Source organism: Lissotriton helveticus, chromosome 1_2, assembly GCF_964261635.1.
Source record: "Lissotriton helveticus chromosome 1_2, aLisHel1.1, whole genome shotgun sequence".
NCBI classification, from domain to species: domain Eukaryota; kingdom Metazoa; phylum Chordata; class Amphibia; order Caudata; family Salamandridae; genus Lissotriton; species Lissotriton helveticus.
The window spans coordinates 427469271-427486862 of NC_136058.1; the positions used below are offsets into that span (position 1 = coordinate 427469271).

General features: G+C 41.5%; 1 protein-coding gene and 2 long non-coding RNA genes across 4 annotated transcripts in view; 2 read left to right on the forward strand and 1 right to left on the reverse strand.

The window, feature by feature from the left end:
- LOC144807578 (uncharacterized) overlaps positions 1–17592 on the reverse strand; it is a 436944-nt gene that overhangs the window by 88809 nt on the left and 330543 nt on the right. The gene's annotated exons all lie outside the window — the stretch shown is intronic.
- LOC144807622 (uncharacterized) overlaps positions 1–17592 on the forward strand; it is a 38973-nt gene that overhangs the window by 4728 nt on the left and 16653 nt on the right. The window contains exons 2-3 of the long non-coding RNA XR_013606365.1: positions 5744–5794; positions 16442–16560. This is a non-coding gene — a long non-coding RNA (uncharacterized LOC144807622). The remainder of the gene's footprint in view (positions 1–5743; positions 5795–16441; positions 16561–17592) is intronic.
- Positions 5822–14981, forward strand: LOC144807633 (uncharacterized). The gene is made up of 2 exons (XR_013606367.1): positions 5822–10727; positions 12449–14981. It is a non-coding gene; the product is annotated as an uncharacterized LOC144807633 (long non-coding RNA).

Below are 17592 nucleotides of genomic sequence, written 5' to 3' on the forward strand. Positions count from 1 at the left end.
TTCTTCATTATGGATAGCCAAAATAGTGCAGGGCGGGCCCTTATGATGTCTTCAATGTATCCTAATTTCAGTTCGCCTTGACATACATACGGAGGGGTTGAGATTGGAGCGCCCAAGAGTTTTCTACAAAATCTATTTTCTGCTGATTGGACGCAAGAGCATTTGGCAACAACCCGTACCTCTGCCCCATAGGTAGCTATTGGTACACACTGGATCTTAAAAATCTTTAAAAAGGCTGGAATTGTTCCCGGTCTTTTAGGGCGGAGGAGACTGAGAATTGAGTTAAAAGCCCTAGAGAACTTACTTTTACAATATGCCAAGTATTCACACCAAGTGCCATTCGCAGCGAAGACCATTCCCAGATACGGTAAACTAGCAGTGCAAGTTAATTTTTGGTCGCCAACAGAGATAAAATTCAAAGGACATTTCCTTGCCCCACAAGGCATTATAAAAGATTTCTTAAAATGTGTGCATAAATCTAGGCCGGACATAAAATCTGTGAAACGTCGAACTAAAGAGCGTTGTGCATTTGATGTGCGACCAATTAAAACCGCATCATCTGTGTATAAAAGCACTGGGAGAGGTTTGCCTTGAATTCTGGGAACATCATTAGTTAGTGTGATTAGTGATTTATGTCAATTGTTTATATATATGATAAATAGAAAAGGAGCCAGAACACACCCCTGTCTGACCCCTCTATCTACACTGATGTAATTGGAAACTTCTCCCCCACCCCCAATCCTGACCCGCGCTTTCAGGTCCGCATGGAGATAGGCCAAAAAATGAACAAGGGCCTCATCCAGTCCATATTCTAAAAGGATGGACAATAGACGGGACCTATTGACAAAATCAAAAGCTGAGGACAGGTCCATAAAAGCTAAGTAAAGTGGCGAGTGCTGTACAATAGTGTACTTCCCTATGATCAAATTAAGATTAGGACTTTGCTCGTTTGTGCCAATTTTACCCCTGAAACCTAGTTGGCATTGTTCTAAAATCTGGCTGTCCTCTGTCCAGGTTAAAATGTTGGTGTATAAAACTCTGCCTAAAATTTTAAGGGTGTTATCTATGAGGGAGATCGGTCTACAGCAACAAGGTTGTGTGCAATCGCCCTTTTTGAAAATGGGAACGATCGTGCTAGTAAACCATGTCTTAGGCAGTGGGGCATTGGTTAGAATATAAAAAATATTTAACAACAGTGGGGCCCAGAAATCTGGTTTATGTTTAATAAGATCGATGGACAAGCCATCAGGGCCTGGAGTATTATTGCCCGCACTCTGACATATAGCCGCCTCAACCTCGTTTATTGATAATGAGACTCCAGGTGGCACCCTTTTCATAAAAGGGTCGGATTCAAAAGGAGGCTCTTGGTAAATAGTGGAAAAGTGACTTTCCCAGGTAGGGCTCATTATGTTGCGGCTGATGGGAGTGAACGGTTGTCCCATTGATCTCAACTCTTTAATGGTAGTCCAAAATATATTCCCATTATTTAAGCTGGCAACATTAATGAGCGCATACCAGTGCTCACCTAATAACTGTTCCTTCCTATTAGCAATAGCCTCCTTATATGTCAACCTTAAGGACTTGACCAAATCATTACACCTAGGGCTTTGAGATAGGGCCTTGCGGAGCTTCCTGTTGACAATTGAGCACTCCTGAGTGAACCATCTAGAGTTGCGCTGTACTGTGCAAATGGGTTTAGACAGCAAGGATTTAATGGCTCCATGGAGTTCGGTAAAGGCGCTGATAGCCACTGGGTGTGGAACAGGCCCTCTAAGCAGATGTTAATAAGATTTGTGTTTCCCCTAACCATAGAACTGAATCGGTCTGCGTTATTAATGCCTCGACATACCAGTCTGCGATTATCTGTGGATGGTGATAGATCTCCAGCACCACATTCTGTCTGAGGCGTTGGAACTGGAGACATCCGTAACCTTATTTGTATTGGGTTATGGTCCCCAAAGATTGTGGCCATAATTTCGGCTTTAAGTAAGCTTGCTTCTAAAGCAGGGGAGATAAGAAACATTATCAATTGCAGATGAGCAGCCCCTCCCTCTGAATATCGTTTGAGGGGGGGCATTATCTTTTGTAGTTGCATCAATTTCCATAACATTAATTAAGTTAAGGGTGTTCAAATGGTCCATTAGCTCTCTACCCCTATTGCATGTTTGTCTGCTGCTGTGTGAATATTCACTTGACCATGAGTAAGATAGCTTAGCATTAAAATCGCCCCAAGACAGACTCTTACTGACTTGAAAGAGTCTTTGGAATTTCCAATAGATGCAATAAAATGAAACAAATTTATAAAATGCATATTTGGAACAGAATGAAAATCATTGTTATAAACATTAATTATCCAAAAGGAAATTCCACTATTAAATAATATGCCTAGAAAATTATTGTTATATGTATGTACAGTTTTTATGCACCCCCTGTCTTAATATTGACCCAGATTGATAAACCCCCAAATGGTCGACCCTGCTTGGGGGTTGTTGCTAGGATGTTATGGCATTCAAACCCCTCAATATGCAATTCTTCTGTGGCCCATGTTTCCTGAAATAAAAGGATATCTTGGTCTTTAATAAGTTGTACCCAATCTGGCTGGTGAAGTTTAGAGTACAACCTTGCAACATTCCAGCTTAAGATACGGATGTCTGAACTTGCTGAGGCCTTCGTTTGCATAGGGGGGATAAGTGGGTTGTGGGAATAGTATACTCAGTTACTGGCAGGGCATGAGGTAACCTAATAGCAGGATCAGTATTTTCCCCAAAAGTTGATATCAGTCTTGTGTCTCTAATCCAGACAAGGCCTGGAACCTATTAGAGGTAGTAATTCAAGAGGAATTGTTGGTGAAAGGAGCATGACTTGGTTTGTAGAAATAACCAAGGGGTAGTGTGCACATGTTAGTGCTATTAGGTGTTATGAATTTGCAACCCCTTAGTAGGTGTCTCACCAAAGAAGGTCTGCGAAAGTTAATTACAATACTGTCCCCTTCGATATTTTTTGTAGATGCACTGACTCACCCAACCCTGTGTGCCATAATAATATCCTTTATTTCGGATACATGGACTGACTGACTGACTGAATTATTTTTAATGCGCTCTCATGCCGAGGCGTCTTGGCGCTGTAGCACGGAAGCTTCTATGCCTTGATAGAAGTCTGCACATTTAATGCGTAGCTGGCCCCATGACTCATGTTGATCCCTCTTTAAAGTAGGTACTCCTGCCAGTACCAACACATAAGGGCAAGCAGCGGGCGGCAGACTCAGGACATCCTGATTAGCCATTCATACTTGGGGCAGCAGGAACATTAATGCACGAGGTACTAGACAACCTGTTCTGATTCGATCCCCTGGGCCTGTTTAACCTATTAGCACCATCTCTGGTGGGGTTGGTATTTGAAATGGTTATTGGTATAGGGGGGTGGGGGGAGGACCCGTTTCTATCTAAAGGCAATTGAGGCAGCCCCTGGATTGATTGTATATCAGGTGAAGGGTGATTGCGGGAGCAGTAACTGGCGGTTTGCGACACAATTTCGCATCTAAAATACTCATTCCAACACCTACACTATTGATGGCCCTGCTCCCATCAACCTCTTTGATTTCAGCCACCTCTTCCGCCACTGTCCCCATAAAAGGTTTGGCTATGCCTCCCGTAGACCTTATGCCATCTTTCTCGAGGAATTTTGGTCTGTGGGCCCTCTGTCTCCTCCTGGATTGGATTCTCAAAGCCCAGCACCTGGCAGGAGGAGTATGCCCTGCCATAGGAAAATCAGCCAGAAAGGGTGACCCAAAGAATACGGTATTCCTTGATTTCGATGACGCAACTAGCTACTCGGAACTCCCTACACTTTTGAAGGGGTATAAGAGCCAGGTCCTGGTACAAAGCTATGGAGTGGTCCTAATATATTATTGGTTGCTTGTCCCTGGCAGCACGTAGCATACACTCTTTTAGTTGAAAGTCTGAAATGTAAGCCAAAATATCCGGTGGGGGTGCCCAGTATGCTCCTGAAGAGACCCTGCAGGTATTGTGTGATGTCTGGCCCTTCTTCTTTAGGTGGAACTCCCTTAACACGGATGTTGTTTTGCCGAGACCGATTCTCCAGGTCTTCTCTGTGTGCCTGGAGATCGATCTGTTGAGCCTTGAGCCGGACTATCTCTTGCTGAAGATGCTCCACCGCCTTTTCCTGGGCTTGCTCCTGATCCTCGATGGAAGCAATACGGTCCCCAACGGCATCGACGTCCCGCTTTATCAAAAGGTGGGACGTTGATGCCATTTGGGAACGTGTGGCCTCCATCGGTTATCTCCTTCATCTCCCCCGCTATTTCCCTTTTCAGCGTCTGCAAGTCGCCTTGTAATGCACCGAATAGAGACTCTAAAAAGGCGTGGGTAACTAGGGCTTCAGAGGTGTCCACATCTTGGCTGATTTGTGTCATTGGGGAGAGCCTCCCTTCTCCGCTGCGGTCATCGGGAGCTTGATCAGCATCTTTTTTAGATTCTGATCCTTCTTGCTTCTCGCCGAGGACATGGCTGCTATATCTCTTACCACACCACCAGACCCGCATGCCTTGTCGTGGAGGTCCCAGCCCCAGTGGGTGGCTGTCACCGGGTTGTCCTCCCGCTGAGCTCCACTACGCTGTTGCTTGATGGTGAGGGCCCTAGGTGTCACTCCCTTTCAGTCTCGTGCATGCAATGCTGTCTTTGACCGTCTGCTATTGCCCTGCTGGGCATCTGCTGCTTGTTCTCAATACTCTAAGCACTTTGTGCCCGAACCTGCTGTGAATCCCCCTGTAGGCCAGCTGCCCTATCTGGCCCTACAGCACTAGATGTCTTCTAGTACCACTGCGGCTAATTCCTGCATTATGTGCTTGCAGGCCGTGGCCTCCGGTTTCCTCTGTCTTGGCAGTTAGCTCCAGAGAGACTGATCCATGCCCGGGCCCCTCACCCATTGGCACCTTGTGATTCTTACAGCGTTACAGTTCATATCTCATTCCCCTTATTGGATTTTGTCATTTTAGTGTCATTTTGTTCAATACACTTTACTTTTTCTATTTCGTTTTTTTAATTTTTTTTATTGTTTTGCATTTTGACTTTTATTTTTTGGTTTCTACATACATATTTTACATATTACCTTAAGTTAAGCCTGCCTGTTCGGTGCTTAGGTACCAGGGGGTTGATCCTAGGTTAATTGAATGGCTTTGAAAGTTCACTCTGACAACGGTTGTGATTGTTCCACATCTACCGCAAATAATAATTCAGTTTCTTACAGAAACTATCTAACATTATCTGCAAAACAGGCAGTTGATAATCTACCAGGGTTGAAGCACCATGTGGACAGATTGAAATATGGGATGAGTATTGTGTGGCAATAGAATCTCTAAAAAACTTCAGCTTGCAGACGAACTAAGAATTACGCCTGAATGTCATAACTTTTTAAAACAAGGTAGTCAGGAAAGTATGGGGAATATATTGCAGCATTTTGACAGCCCCAAGCAAATTTGAGAACAGAGTGGATGTATGTAGCAGAGGCGAGTCTGTTCACCCAATGTGAGTGGTGAGATCCGCATTGCTGGTCTGCCTGAAGTTATGATGCTGCTGACAGCAGCGTGTCTGCTAAAAGCGATGGCGTGACTGGTGGAACTATAAAGCCAAATAAGAGAAAGTTATCTTCCGACACCGCAGTCTTCGTGACTGAGACCAATAATGCTGAAGACTCTGAGACTCACAGCAGTATTTTCTCCTTTCAGAGCGTTATTGCTGCAGATGGAGTGAAGCCAAGAAGTAAGCACATTACTAAGGTACCAACAACGTTTAATATTATTAATTTGTATTAACTGTTTCTCTTTTACAGCATTTGGAAATGCATTTTCTTATTTTGTTGCTTTTTGGTTCGTTTTTTATTGTAGACTGTTATCTTCGGTTTAAAGGGAAAGATGTTGTAGTGTGTGACCTTAATGCTGCAGTTTGCATTTCATTACCATCATTTACTTATCCTGGAGAATCTCCAGGGTGGAGGAGTTTTGCTGTTCCAGAGTTCTTTCTTCAGCTTCTGGGCAGTTGTCACTCTGTGGCTATCTGTGGTCCTGTTTCTCTGCTCTTCTTGTAGTAGCTCCTATCAGAGTTTCTTCCTCCCGCCAACGATAATAAGATGCCAGGCATCACCCAGCACACAACACAGCCTATGATGGTTTACGTCTATCTGCTTGGCGCAGTTAGAGCGAGGATAAAGTTCTCCGGGTCTATCAGGCTGTGACTGTAACCTAAGGTGAGGTTCTTTGAAATCTGAACCTGTGTTTAAAATATCATTATCCTGCTATGATTTTGATATCAGAGAAACGAAAATGGCAAGTTTTATATGTGTGTGTATTTTCATCACGATACAATGATGAATGCAGAAGTTATTGACAAATTCATTGTGAGCCCACAGGTTCTATGTTGTGAACAGCAGCCATCTTAGGTGTTGCCCTTTACATAGGCATATACATGAGCCAATGATTCTCGTAGAGCAAGTATTAAAAGACACGTACCCCTTAGCTTGAGTTCTTCCTGACTCCCATTTGACCTGAACAGGCTGAATCTGCCTACGTGATGTTGGCCTCACCAAACCAGTCCATGCCCTCTAGTCAATCTATATTAAAGTTCTGAGCAACTTGTTGTGTACATTGGCCTGAGCAAGATTAGAAGGCCGAATACAGTAGCCATGCCTGTTTATGACCCACAAGCATCCCTTATCCTACATTTCTATCTTCCACACCTGGCTCTGTTTCTCTGCTTCTGGGCTTTTACAATGGGGAGGTGACTGTTTATATGATGGGGAGGAAACCAGTTCTATTGTGAGCTTCTCCGGCCTGCACAGGAAAATATGTGAAGTTTGACATATGTTCATGATGGAAGATGGGTTGGTCAGTTTGGGCAAGTAGAATGGAATTCATAATTATAGCCTGCTTTGTTAGTAACATGGGAGTGACCTACAATGATGTGTTTCAAAGCAAGAATGTGAGCCTAGGGCCAAACTTTTTGTATAAAAAGCCTGCTTGAGAAAGCTCAGGCAGGCTCCCTCTTTCAGTTGTAAAACTACGGTTGGACGACGAAGCCTCATAATTAATTATAATAAAGATGTCTTTTGATTTTACAGATTGGCTGTCAATTCCTTTGCTGCTTTATTATGCAAACTGCTGGATAGATCCCTGGTGGGGAGAGTGAGTCATTTTTGACTTTTCCTCAAATGGCGCATCCAACTGTGGGCCTTATCATGGAGTGGTTATCTTCAGTAGTGTTTTGTCAAAGGATGGAAAAACTGCTGGGGAAGACAAGACAGAATTCTACCAAAAAGAGGTACTCTGGGCACAGGGTTTTCTGGGGGATTATTTGTCTCTGCGGCCCAGTATGTTTTTTGATTTTTCTGACTTAAAACTCTCCTGAAGTTGCCACTCCTGACTAAGGAACTAATTTTTTTTTTTTTTTTGCTGTAAGTATTTTTTAACAGACTGTTAGTGCAGTGGGGAATTGACAGTTATAATTTGGACAAATATTTGTGTATATGCAAATTGCAATTTGTATAGGCAGTTGAAGAGATATTTTCTCCATCTGTTTTAGTTAAAGAATAAAAATGGGTTGCTCCCAGTCCTTTTTGGTTCTGAGTCCTTGGTTATTTATTGGTCGCAGAAAAGTGACGCAGTCCTTCGTAAGATTATCACTGGTTATTCTGGTTACGATAATCATTCGGTTCAGTTCGGGTATCGATACATTTGGTTCGTTCGGTAGGCCTTTGGTTGCTGTGGTTCAGATTATCGCAGGTTGCTGTAGTCGGATAATCTTCCTCAGTATTGGTTCCTTAGTATTATTTGAACACTGCAGTATTCAAAAACCGTGGGTCACGTACATTTGCGTGTATATCGTTGGAGATAGCCCCATGAAGTCTGAAACCCGACTAGTGAGCGCAGATGCCTGGTCGCGGTATTTTGTTTTGTATTAGTATTGACTAGGTTGCAACAAAGGATTCCCGGTTGGAGGATTCGCGTCTGATACCTCCGGTTGGAACTCCAATTTATGAGCTCTCTCTAAAGGTCTGTGAGGCTGTCCCTTTTGCAGCCTTCTGGAAATCTGTTGAAGAATTTAACAAAAAAAAAAAAAACGAAAAAAAATAGGAACAAAAACGTTTTTGTTGTAAATATGGTTTACAACTAGTATTGGCAGGTTATTTTTTTAGCACAATCTGTAGGCTGTTCCTTGTTTCTGTCCTAAGTGTTGACCTATGGGTTAAAATGTGTGTTTAAATGTCTATGTTATTTGTGGGTTTTGTTGTAAATTGCGACGGCGCTATTTACAAGAAATGGTTAGAGCACGCTGTTTTGTGTGGCCTGAGTGTTTGACTCCCCTTCTGTTTTGTGTCTGGAATGAGCTCAATGTATGTATGTGTATGGGTCACGTCCAATAGATGTAAATAAGGCTCTAAAGAAAAAAAAATGAAAAAACGAAATTGCCTGTTCTTTAGACGCACGGAGTTAGATGTTCACAGCCAAGTCTTTTCAGCTGCAGTATATCTAATAAGAATGTTCATTCAGCCAGCACCTCTTTAGTTAAACACGGGTGGTGGAATTTTGCAAACAGTCCTTTTTAAATAAATATGGCGCAGTAATCTCACGCATTCCTAGTTAGGCAGCTGCGCCTAGGCTTGTGTGTTAATATGTATCTAAATAATAAACTAGGGATGTAGTGAGCGTTTTACATGTAGAACAGTCACAAATAGCAATAATTAGGTTTCATTAGGAGAAAATAATTGTTAATTATGAAAAATAATTATTAAAAACAAGTGCTACAAAAATCGTTTTTAATATTTGTGAAGCTTAACACTCATACTATGACCCCCTAGCATTAAAATGTTTGATTTAAGTTATGTTGTACCACAAAAATGACCAAACACTTCTGTGCGCAATTTCCCTTACCCTAGGCGCAAACAAGCTCATTTCTATAAGGTATAACGTAGTATTTTCAAATGTATGACTCATAAATTAGGTAGTAGACATTCTAGTAATACCCACTATGCAATAAAATTGTAGGATATTTATTTCTTAGTATCTAGAATACCAAAGTCGATTTTCAGATAAATAGACTGTTTAAATGGTTTCAGGGCCCCTTTTTAAAGTGTCTCTTTAGTAAATACATACATTTAGATCTTAATATATATGTTTGCAGGTTGTGCCTTCTTATGATTCAGCGAGTCAATGTGTCATAGAATTACAAGAAGCTTTTATTCTAAAAAGACTAGTATGTGTGTTATTAGGTTTGGTGATTTATTCAGTAAATCTAGGTTAATAATATAAGAGTAGGGAGATGAATTTTAGCGCAAAAGAAAAAAAAGAGAGAGAAATTATTGTTTTAAATATAGTGAAATATTGCAGGTTATGTGGAAGTGGTTAAACCTACTAGCCTTGTCAGCTTCAGTTACCACGAGCAGGGGACTGGCAGAACCTGTATAACGTGTTCCAGCAGTAGCGGCCGAGATGTTATCTTGTAAGGCTGTCTTGTTGACATTTGTGACCTTTTAATTAGGGCCTCGCCTGTGGAATGCAGCATGACATGGTTAAACATGCATCTGATGCTAACTTCAGCTGCCTCTTTGTATTTAAATCCCTGCCCCTGCCACGGTCCTGACCTGAGGTCACTTGAATAGCCTGACTTGCTCCGATAAATTTAATTCCTGCTCATATTAATTTAAAAGTGTCTTCTTAAAGCGTTACAAATTTGACATTAGCTGGGATGGGGTTTCTGTTTTTGAACTAAAATGAGCAGAGGATGCAGGGCACATGTACAGCAAATGATGATTGCATTTTAGCCAAAGAATAAATAATAGCTCCAGCATGTTCCCACAAAACGCTTGTTGTTCGGTAAATTATGTCATCAACACATTTATCTCAAATTAGAAATACGGCAGGGCTGACACAGCATTGCATCCCGCTAATAATAATAAAAGGAACACTATTTAATTTGAAAAACTGCAGCCTCATTTGTCAGTACCCTGAAGGATTCTAGAGCCCACACGTGGTTTGCATAGCTCCCAGTTGCTTTCAAAATGCTGCACACAAGCGCTTTATATGAGATGTAGTTGATTGTATATGATTTAAATCTGTAACCTTCATTCATTGCAGGCTGGCTTGTTCTCATTTGCCGCATTCACATTACATCTGCGTTAAAAGCGCACATCTGAGATAATAAACAAATAGGAAAGGTATTCCTCATGCAAAATTGTAGCACCTGCACTTCATGTCTTACAAATTAAGCACTGTGTAAAATGAGGGAATATGATTTAAAAAGGGCAAATGCAAAAGTGATTTCTTTAAAAAAAAAATATCAAACATTCTGCTAAATGATCTGTAGAACTGGTATATGTGTGTATCCATGCTAGGAATTAATTTTTTTTAGTTAAGTTTATTTGACAAAAAGAAAAACGAAGTGTTACATTAAGTTTTAGATAGGCAATAAGTAGAAGCCCTTCCCCAAAATTCTGCAACTTAAAGGCCTTAGGCCTGAGTGAGAATGGGCGGTTTTTGCAAGGTACATGGACAAAAAGTTACAGGTAAATAATGAAAAGTTTTTTGTATGTCACATTGTGTCATGTTTTTTAGTCTGATAAAAAGGGTTATAATTGATGTTGTATTATGAGAAATGTGTGTGTTGTGTATCTTTTCTGCTTCTTCCTACAGATAATTCATGGATTAATTCACAAGACACGTGAGTTGGCTGGTTGAAGAGAAATGTTGTTTTTTTTTTTGCGTAATTTCTTTAAGGAAAAAAATGTGTGTTTATGTTTCATTTATACATTTGGTCCACTGAAACGCGTTATTTGACACAGCGACATTATATTTTTACAGCGGAGTATCAATTACCTGATGCCCTGCTGTCAAAAGTAGGGTATAGGATTTTAGACTTGACAATTGAGATTGGGCTGCAGGTTTATAGTATACAGTACATGTGCCATGGTATTATGCATGACCGTTTATTCATATATGCTGTTTGTTTGTCTGGGCTTTTTTTTTTTTTTTTTCCCTGTGCTTGATATACAGCAAGTATATCTTATGGCTTGAGATGGCTTGATATGTGTATTTTTTTTTTATCCCCTGTGCTGTGAAGGAACACATATGACGATATGTGTTATTTCACAATAAATTGGATGAATATTGTATTAAGATAAATTTCACAGATATGGACCTCATACTGTGAGCGAGTAAGGCAGCAGTTTTTCTAGTGCATGCCTAAATTTGGCTGTAATGATATTTAAGAAAACTAAAATGATATACTGGATCAAAGTGTGCCATCCGTTGTTAGTCATTTAACTGCCCTTTTTCCTTAAGGACAGGCAGCTCTGCATTTATGTATCCTTGATTGGGCCTAAGGATGGAATTATAGATCCGTGACTAAAGGTGGCCTAATTTCGATATCGCATTTTTTGATCGCATTTTTTGATTAGCCTATGGATTCATTTTTTTCTTTCCCTGAAGAGACAACTGAACATTAGTTGGAATTACCGTGTAGGGTATAGATTGTCAGCAGTAGAGTTAAATTTCTGTAACATCGGTCTTTCATGTATCCCCGTGCTCTTGGTGCTGCGTCACACGCCTTAGGCCACCCAAGCAAACTCTTGTCCTTCCTATAGATTTTTCTTTTTGCTTCTTACCTGACCAATGTTGCATCATGTTTAGTTATTGAAGATTTTAGTTGTGTTCTACGTCCATTTTCCTTCTCCATCTTCCTTTCACCAGTCAGCCCATTTATTATTATGGGTGTATTGTTCATGTTCACACTTCTAGACTGCAGTGATGTATTAGGAACCCCCCCTTATGCTACATACCATTCCCTTTTGTGTGACCAGACTGGTTCTCAAGAATTTTCTTTAGGCCTACTTCAAATGCCTTTTCAATCTGACTGTCAGGATAGTGATAGCCTGGTTGATTGACCCAATACAAGTTTTCCATCTCAATAGGAGATATCCCCAGTTTTGTTTCTGCTGCCTCAATTTTTTTTAATTAGATGTGTTCTAATCATGCAGATACCAGGAATCTCTAGTTCTTGTCCTCTTGTCTGCACAGTTGATCATTAGCCTTTGTATTACATAGCGCATTTGATGCACATTGTTTAAAGAAGGGACTTCTTTATGTCCTTGATAATGTGTATTATGTCATTTCTCTATTTGAGATGTTCTAGATAAGGAGTTTAGGAACACCTAGGCTTCATCATTAAGGAGAATATGTATTTACCCCATTAAATAATGTATCCCATTAGATAATGCCACTGTGTGAGGGCATCCATTTAGGTTCCCATGACGTATTGCCACTCCTTTGCAGATTACAGGCCACTTGCTTGCAGTCCTCTTGCCAAAAAAGCCAACCCATGAACTGTTTTTATATCTGACTTGAAGGAAACTAACAATTGTGTTACACTTCCTATATCACTAGGTTCTGCGGGAATCTTCCAGAGTCAAAAAGGAAGAATGTTACCCTGCAGACCGGTGATCAAGAAAAAGTCTGGTCCCCATCAGTAAACATGGCAGACGACTACAGACTTCTTGGCCTTGCAATTCCTGACAGCAATCAGCAGCGTGACAGCAATCAGCAGCGTGAACAGCAATCAGCAGCGTGAACAGCAATCAGCAGCGTGGGCAGCGGTCATCAGCATGGACAGAGATCATCAGCGTGCCTTCAGTGGTACCTCCTAAGCAAGCCATTTGTTTCATCAGGAAGCGTTAAGGAGCTAATTTTCTGTTTTGCCTCAGAAGTTCAGTGCAAAGATGCGGAGGATCCCTGCTTCTGATGGCAGAACTGTCATCTACTTTGTTCAACTTGTTCAAACTGTCATGTGCTTGAACCTCTGACAGCGCGCGGTCCCCTGACCCCCCTTGGCCTGAGTTTTTGGCCTTTCCCCACACACACCTCTTTTGCTTTGCACCAGTGGAACGGCAGTACACCCAAGCATCCACGTTTGGAAAAAGGCACTACATTTTGGTGCCCATGAGAGAGCAGCTTGAGCGTCCTCTGACACTAAATGATGAGTGTTGGAGTCTGAAAATGCTGCTGATCTTGCTAAGTAGTGCTTGGATCTGCATGAAATGCTTTGTGCCCTTGATCAATGAAGGGCGCATCATCTGTAGTATCTGCCACGAAGAAGAGACACTGGTGCACTGCCTTGAGACATTGAGACTTTGTAATTGAGCTATGAGTGTTTGCCAAGAGGGCACTCCAACGGATACTGAGTCATGAAGAGCCTGAATGAAGAGGCCCAACGCGAAGAAGACACTGGAAGCGGATTTGATGGACAATAGAAGCCTGCCAGTAGAGGCTTTGACGGACTCTGGGTATTTTCTGTGAGCTTGTCTAGAATTGGAGTTTGGAAACTAATTTTTGCAGCTTTGCTAGCATTATTTTAAAGTACTATTCCCTTGAGTTGAAGCAGAATAACGTCCATTTTCTGTGAAAGAGTACCCCTTTTCACCTCAGAGCATTAATGAGAGTCACCACTGTTTCACTTGAACATATGATGAATTACAGAAATACATAAGAATACCTAAAATGTACTAGATAATTTTAGGATTTACGTTTGCTTAGGGTTGTGGAAAATTATGATTCATTTGTAATAGCGGTCACTGCTTTGTTTATATGTTCCTAATAACGTGTTTTCTAGTGTGTTTTAAACATGGCGTTGTCTTTTATGGGTAGGATTTTTTTTTCCTGCCCAATTCACATCTGCACCCACCTCCCACACCTATGTCTTTCTTCTACTTCTTTGCATCTTTCCAGATGTTTCCCGAACACGGATAGTTAGGAGATCAGAGTTTACTGATAATTCCTTTTGTATCGTTTTCATCAACACCAGTTAGTAGTTGGACATCACTTATTGTTGGGTGTGCGGTCTTGTACCACATACTACAGATAGAGGCACTCCCTATTTTTGTCCTGCCATATATGGCCTTTGTTCTACTGCGTGTGTAGGGAGACCTGTCCCGAGAGAGACGCTAGGTAATAGGATTATGCTTCAGTAACATCTTGAGGATTTTTATAAAATATAGATCTGGACCCAGACTAGCGTGAGTATAGGTTATTGCCTATGTAAGGGCAAAAGGGGCGTCTGAGGTTCTTTGAAATCTGAACCTGTGTTTAAAATATCATTATCCTGCTATGATTTTGATATCAGAGAAACGAAAATGGCAAGTTTTATATGTGTGTGTATTTTCATCACGATACAATGATGAATGCAGAAGTTATTGACAAATTCATTGTGAGCCCACAGGTTCTATGTTGTGAACAGCAGCCATCTTAGGTGTTGCCCTTTACATAGGCATATACATGAGCCAATGATTCTGGTAGGGCAAGTATTAAAAGACACGTACCCCTTAGCTTGAGTTCTTCCTGACTCCCATTTGACCTGAACAGGCTGAATCTGCCTACGTGATGTTGGCCTCACCAAACCAGTCCATGCCCTCTAGTCAATCTATATTAAAGTTCTGAGCAACTTGTTGTGTACATTGGCCTGAGCAAGATTAGAAGGCCGAATACAGTAGCCATGCCTGTTTATGACCCACAAGCCTCCCTTATCCTACATTTCTATCTTCCACACCTGGCTCTGTTTCTCTGCTTCTGGGCTTTTACAATGGGGAGGTGACCGTTTATATGATGGGGAGGAAACCAGTTCTATTGTGATTTACTCCGGCCTGCACAGGAAAATATGTGAAGTTTGACATATGTTCATGATGGAAGATGGGTTGGTCAGTTTGGGCAAGTAGAATGGAATTCATAATTATAGCCTGCTTTGTTAGTAACATGGGAGTGACCTACAATGATGTGTTTCAAAGCAAGAATGTGAGCCTAGGGCCAAACTTTTTGTATAAAAAGCCTGCTTGAGAAAGCTCAGGCAGGCTCCCTCTTTCAGTTGTAAAACTACGGTTGGACGACGAAGCCTCATAATTAATTATAATAAAGATGTCTTTTGATTTTACAGATTGGCTGTCAATTCCTTTGCTGCTTTATTATGCAAACTGCTGGATAGATCCCTGGTGGGGAGAGTGAGTCATTTTTGACTTTTCCTCAAAGGGCTTAAGATGAAATGTAGAGCTTACCTCCTTCCTGAGTGGCTCCAGACTGCTGTGTGCAGACCCGATAGCCGTCAGCACCCTGGAGTATGTATGTATAAATCAGATTATGTTGGAAGTAACCTGCAATATAGTGGCTGGCAGCACTCTCCATAGAGTAGGATTTCTGAAAGTATTTTATTTCCTGACACATTTATGTAGATTGTCTTTTAACAGGCAGAAGAACAACACTGACCATACATTTCCTGGCACCGTCTTTAAAATGACGTACACATTAGGAATGGCATTTCGTTCTGCTGGAATAATAACACAAGTTATCTTTCACTCTGCTATGATGTTGCATAGATTTTTGGCTGCAATGCATTCCATGTTTCATTCAAACGTGCTTTCTACAGGGCACATATATGATTTGCTGCTGTAAAGAAATAATGCTCCTGTGTACTGTGGCAGACTCAGAAATATTGAAAAACTTCATGATTTCTCTTTCAGCACTTCATAGTAAAACCTTTCATTTTTTGACTCATACATTTGGCAGAAACATAACATTAAAATAGTTGTGATGGGGAACATTCATGTGAGGTTAGGACTGGCTCGACGAGAGTGCTTGCTGACTTGGAGGAGTATGCAGTTGACCACCTTGCCTGGTCTGGAGTGGAACCAAGCCAGCGATGCTTTGCTGCAGGCTAATTTGCCCTGATAGCTGGTCAACAGTTGGAGGAGGAGGAGGTGAAGAGCTGGCTAAGTGTGCCATGAGGCTGGCAGTTCAGTACATCCCTGAGAAGTGAGCTTTGAGTCATGTAGTGTTCCTCTTTTACCACGTGCAATTCATCCTCTCCAAAGCCTCAAGAATTCCTGGGTGTGAAGGGCGGCTGATTCTGATTGGGTGCTTGATAGTTTTCCAGAAACTCATGTACTTGATTGTTCATGTTTGTCAGTAGTTAATTAAACACGCCCAGGGGTTTTATCTCTTCAGTGACACAAGCTGCAATAAAAGTTTCTTAGTCGTTGCAAAAAAATATGAACGGCTGATGAGCCTCTGTCTGTCAAAGAATGGAAGGGCTGGGGAACTGTCATTCATCTCACTGCTAAGCAGAGCAGTGTCATGCTTCATCCTCCGTCAGGCCTCTGATTTTATCTAACATCGCTTAGAACACTGGGACTTTAGAGCCCATCCTTTTAATGAGAAAAACAAAACTACAAGTCCCATAAGCAATAGTGGTGGAAGGTGTCACGCATGACCTGGGACAACATCCGATTCAGCACATCCAGTTAAATTTTTAAGTATTTGACACAATATTGAATTTATAACCTTTGTTTTTTATGGTCATGAGTCACCAGAATACTAAAATGTGTCTTTTATTTTCAGGGTCAATTAAGTAATGGTCACCAGCTTGGAAGCTCTGTTAATTCTTCAGTATTTGTCATTGATCTCCACATGTGGCTGGTTTGGGTCTGCTCCTGCATCGTTCCCGATAACTCGCACAGGTAAGGAGCTTGTAGCAGCAACATGATAACCCCATACTCGTCTGTAAGAAGTGTGCTCTGAGGCAGGTATCCGATCATTTTTTTTTAAACAAGGAAGTGCCAATATCTGCTATGTACATTTGTTAAAATAAAGCACAATCAAATCACAGTATGCTGTTCCGGAGGTTCAGTCCCAGAGTCATTATCTGTAACTGAACGCAGACACCCTAGGAAGCAGGTGCTTTTAAGACAAGTTGCGTTCACTCACCTGAAGGTGACATGCTTCATCATTGGGCAATACTCCTCACCAAGCCGGCGCTACAATGCCTGGCGGGCACCACAAGAGGCCACTTTGTCGGAGATCTTTTAATAAGTACTCCGGATGAGCATAGTAGGACAGAGGATGTTGTGTCATAAGATGTGAGATTGGTGAAAGTCTGAATATAAGATCAACTATTGACCAGTTGTCACAATATAGTTAATGTGATCTTCCTGGTCCATGTTGACATTAAAAACAGTGGCAGAGAAATTGAGGAACTAATGGCCCCTATCACTGTGTGAAAGTGTTGATCACCTATGGACCTGCTGGTAAGCTGGGGTCTATACTTCAGGTCAACCTTTTTCATGCCTTGTGTAGTTATGGAGCAATCTGTTGGCATTTCATCAGGACCAAATATGCAAAAATGGGTAAATGTGACCTAATCTTCTCCACAGCGTGAGGAGCTCTGTAACTCAAAGCCCTGCACCGTGCATAGGTGATAAGGTGCATATTACCATCTTACTACCACAGGTGAGCACTGCCTAACAGGGTGCACTAGATACAGTAACCCTCCTAAAATTCAGGACATATTGACTTATCCAATAGCGAGGACACCGCTTCAGAGGGCAACTGGTTTGAAAAGCACATGCTTCCTAGGGTGTTCAGTCAGAGATAATGTCTGTGGGACTGAACCTCCAGAACAGTATACTGTGAGTTAATTTATATGAAGAATGTGTATACAGGACTGTCATTTTCCTCAGCATCTCTTGTGCTATGTAAAATAAAACACAACA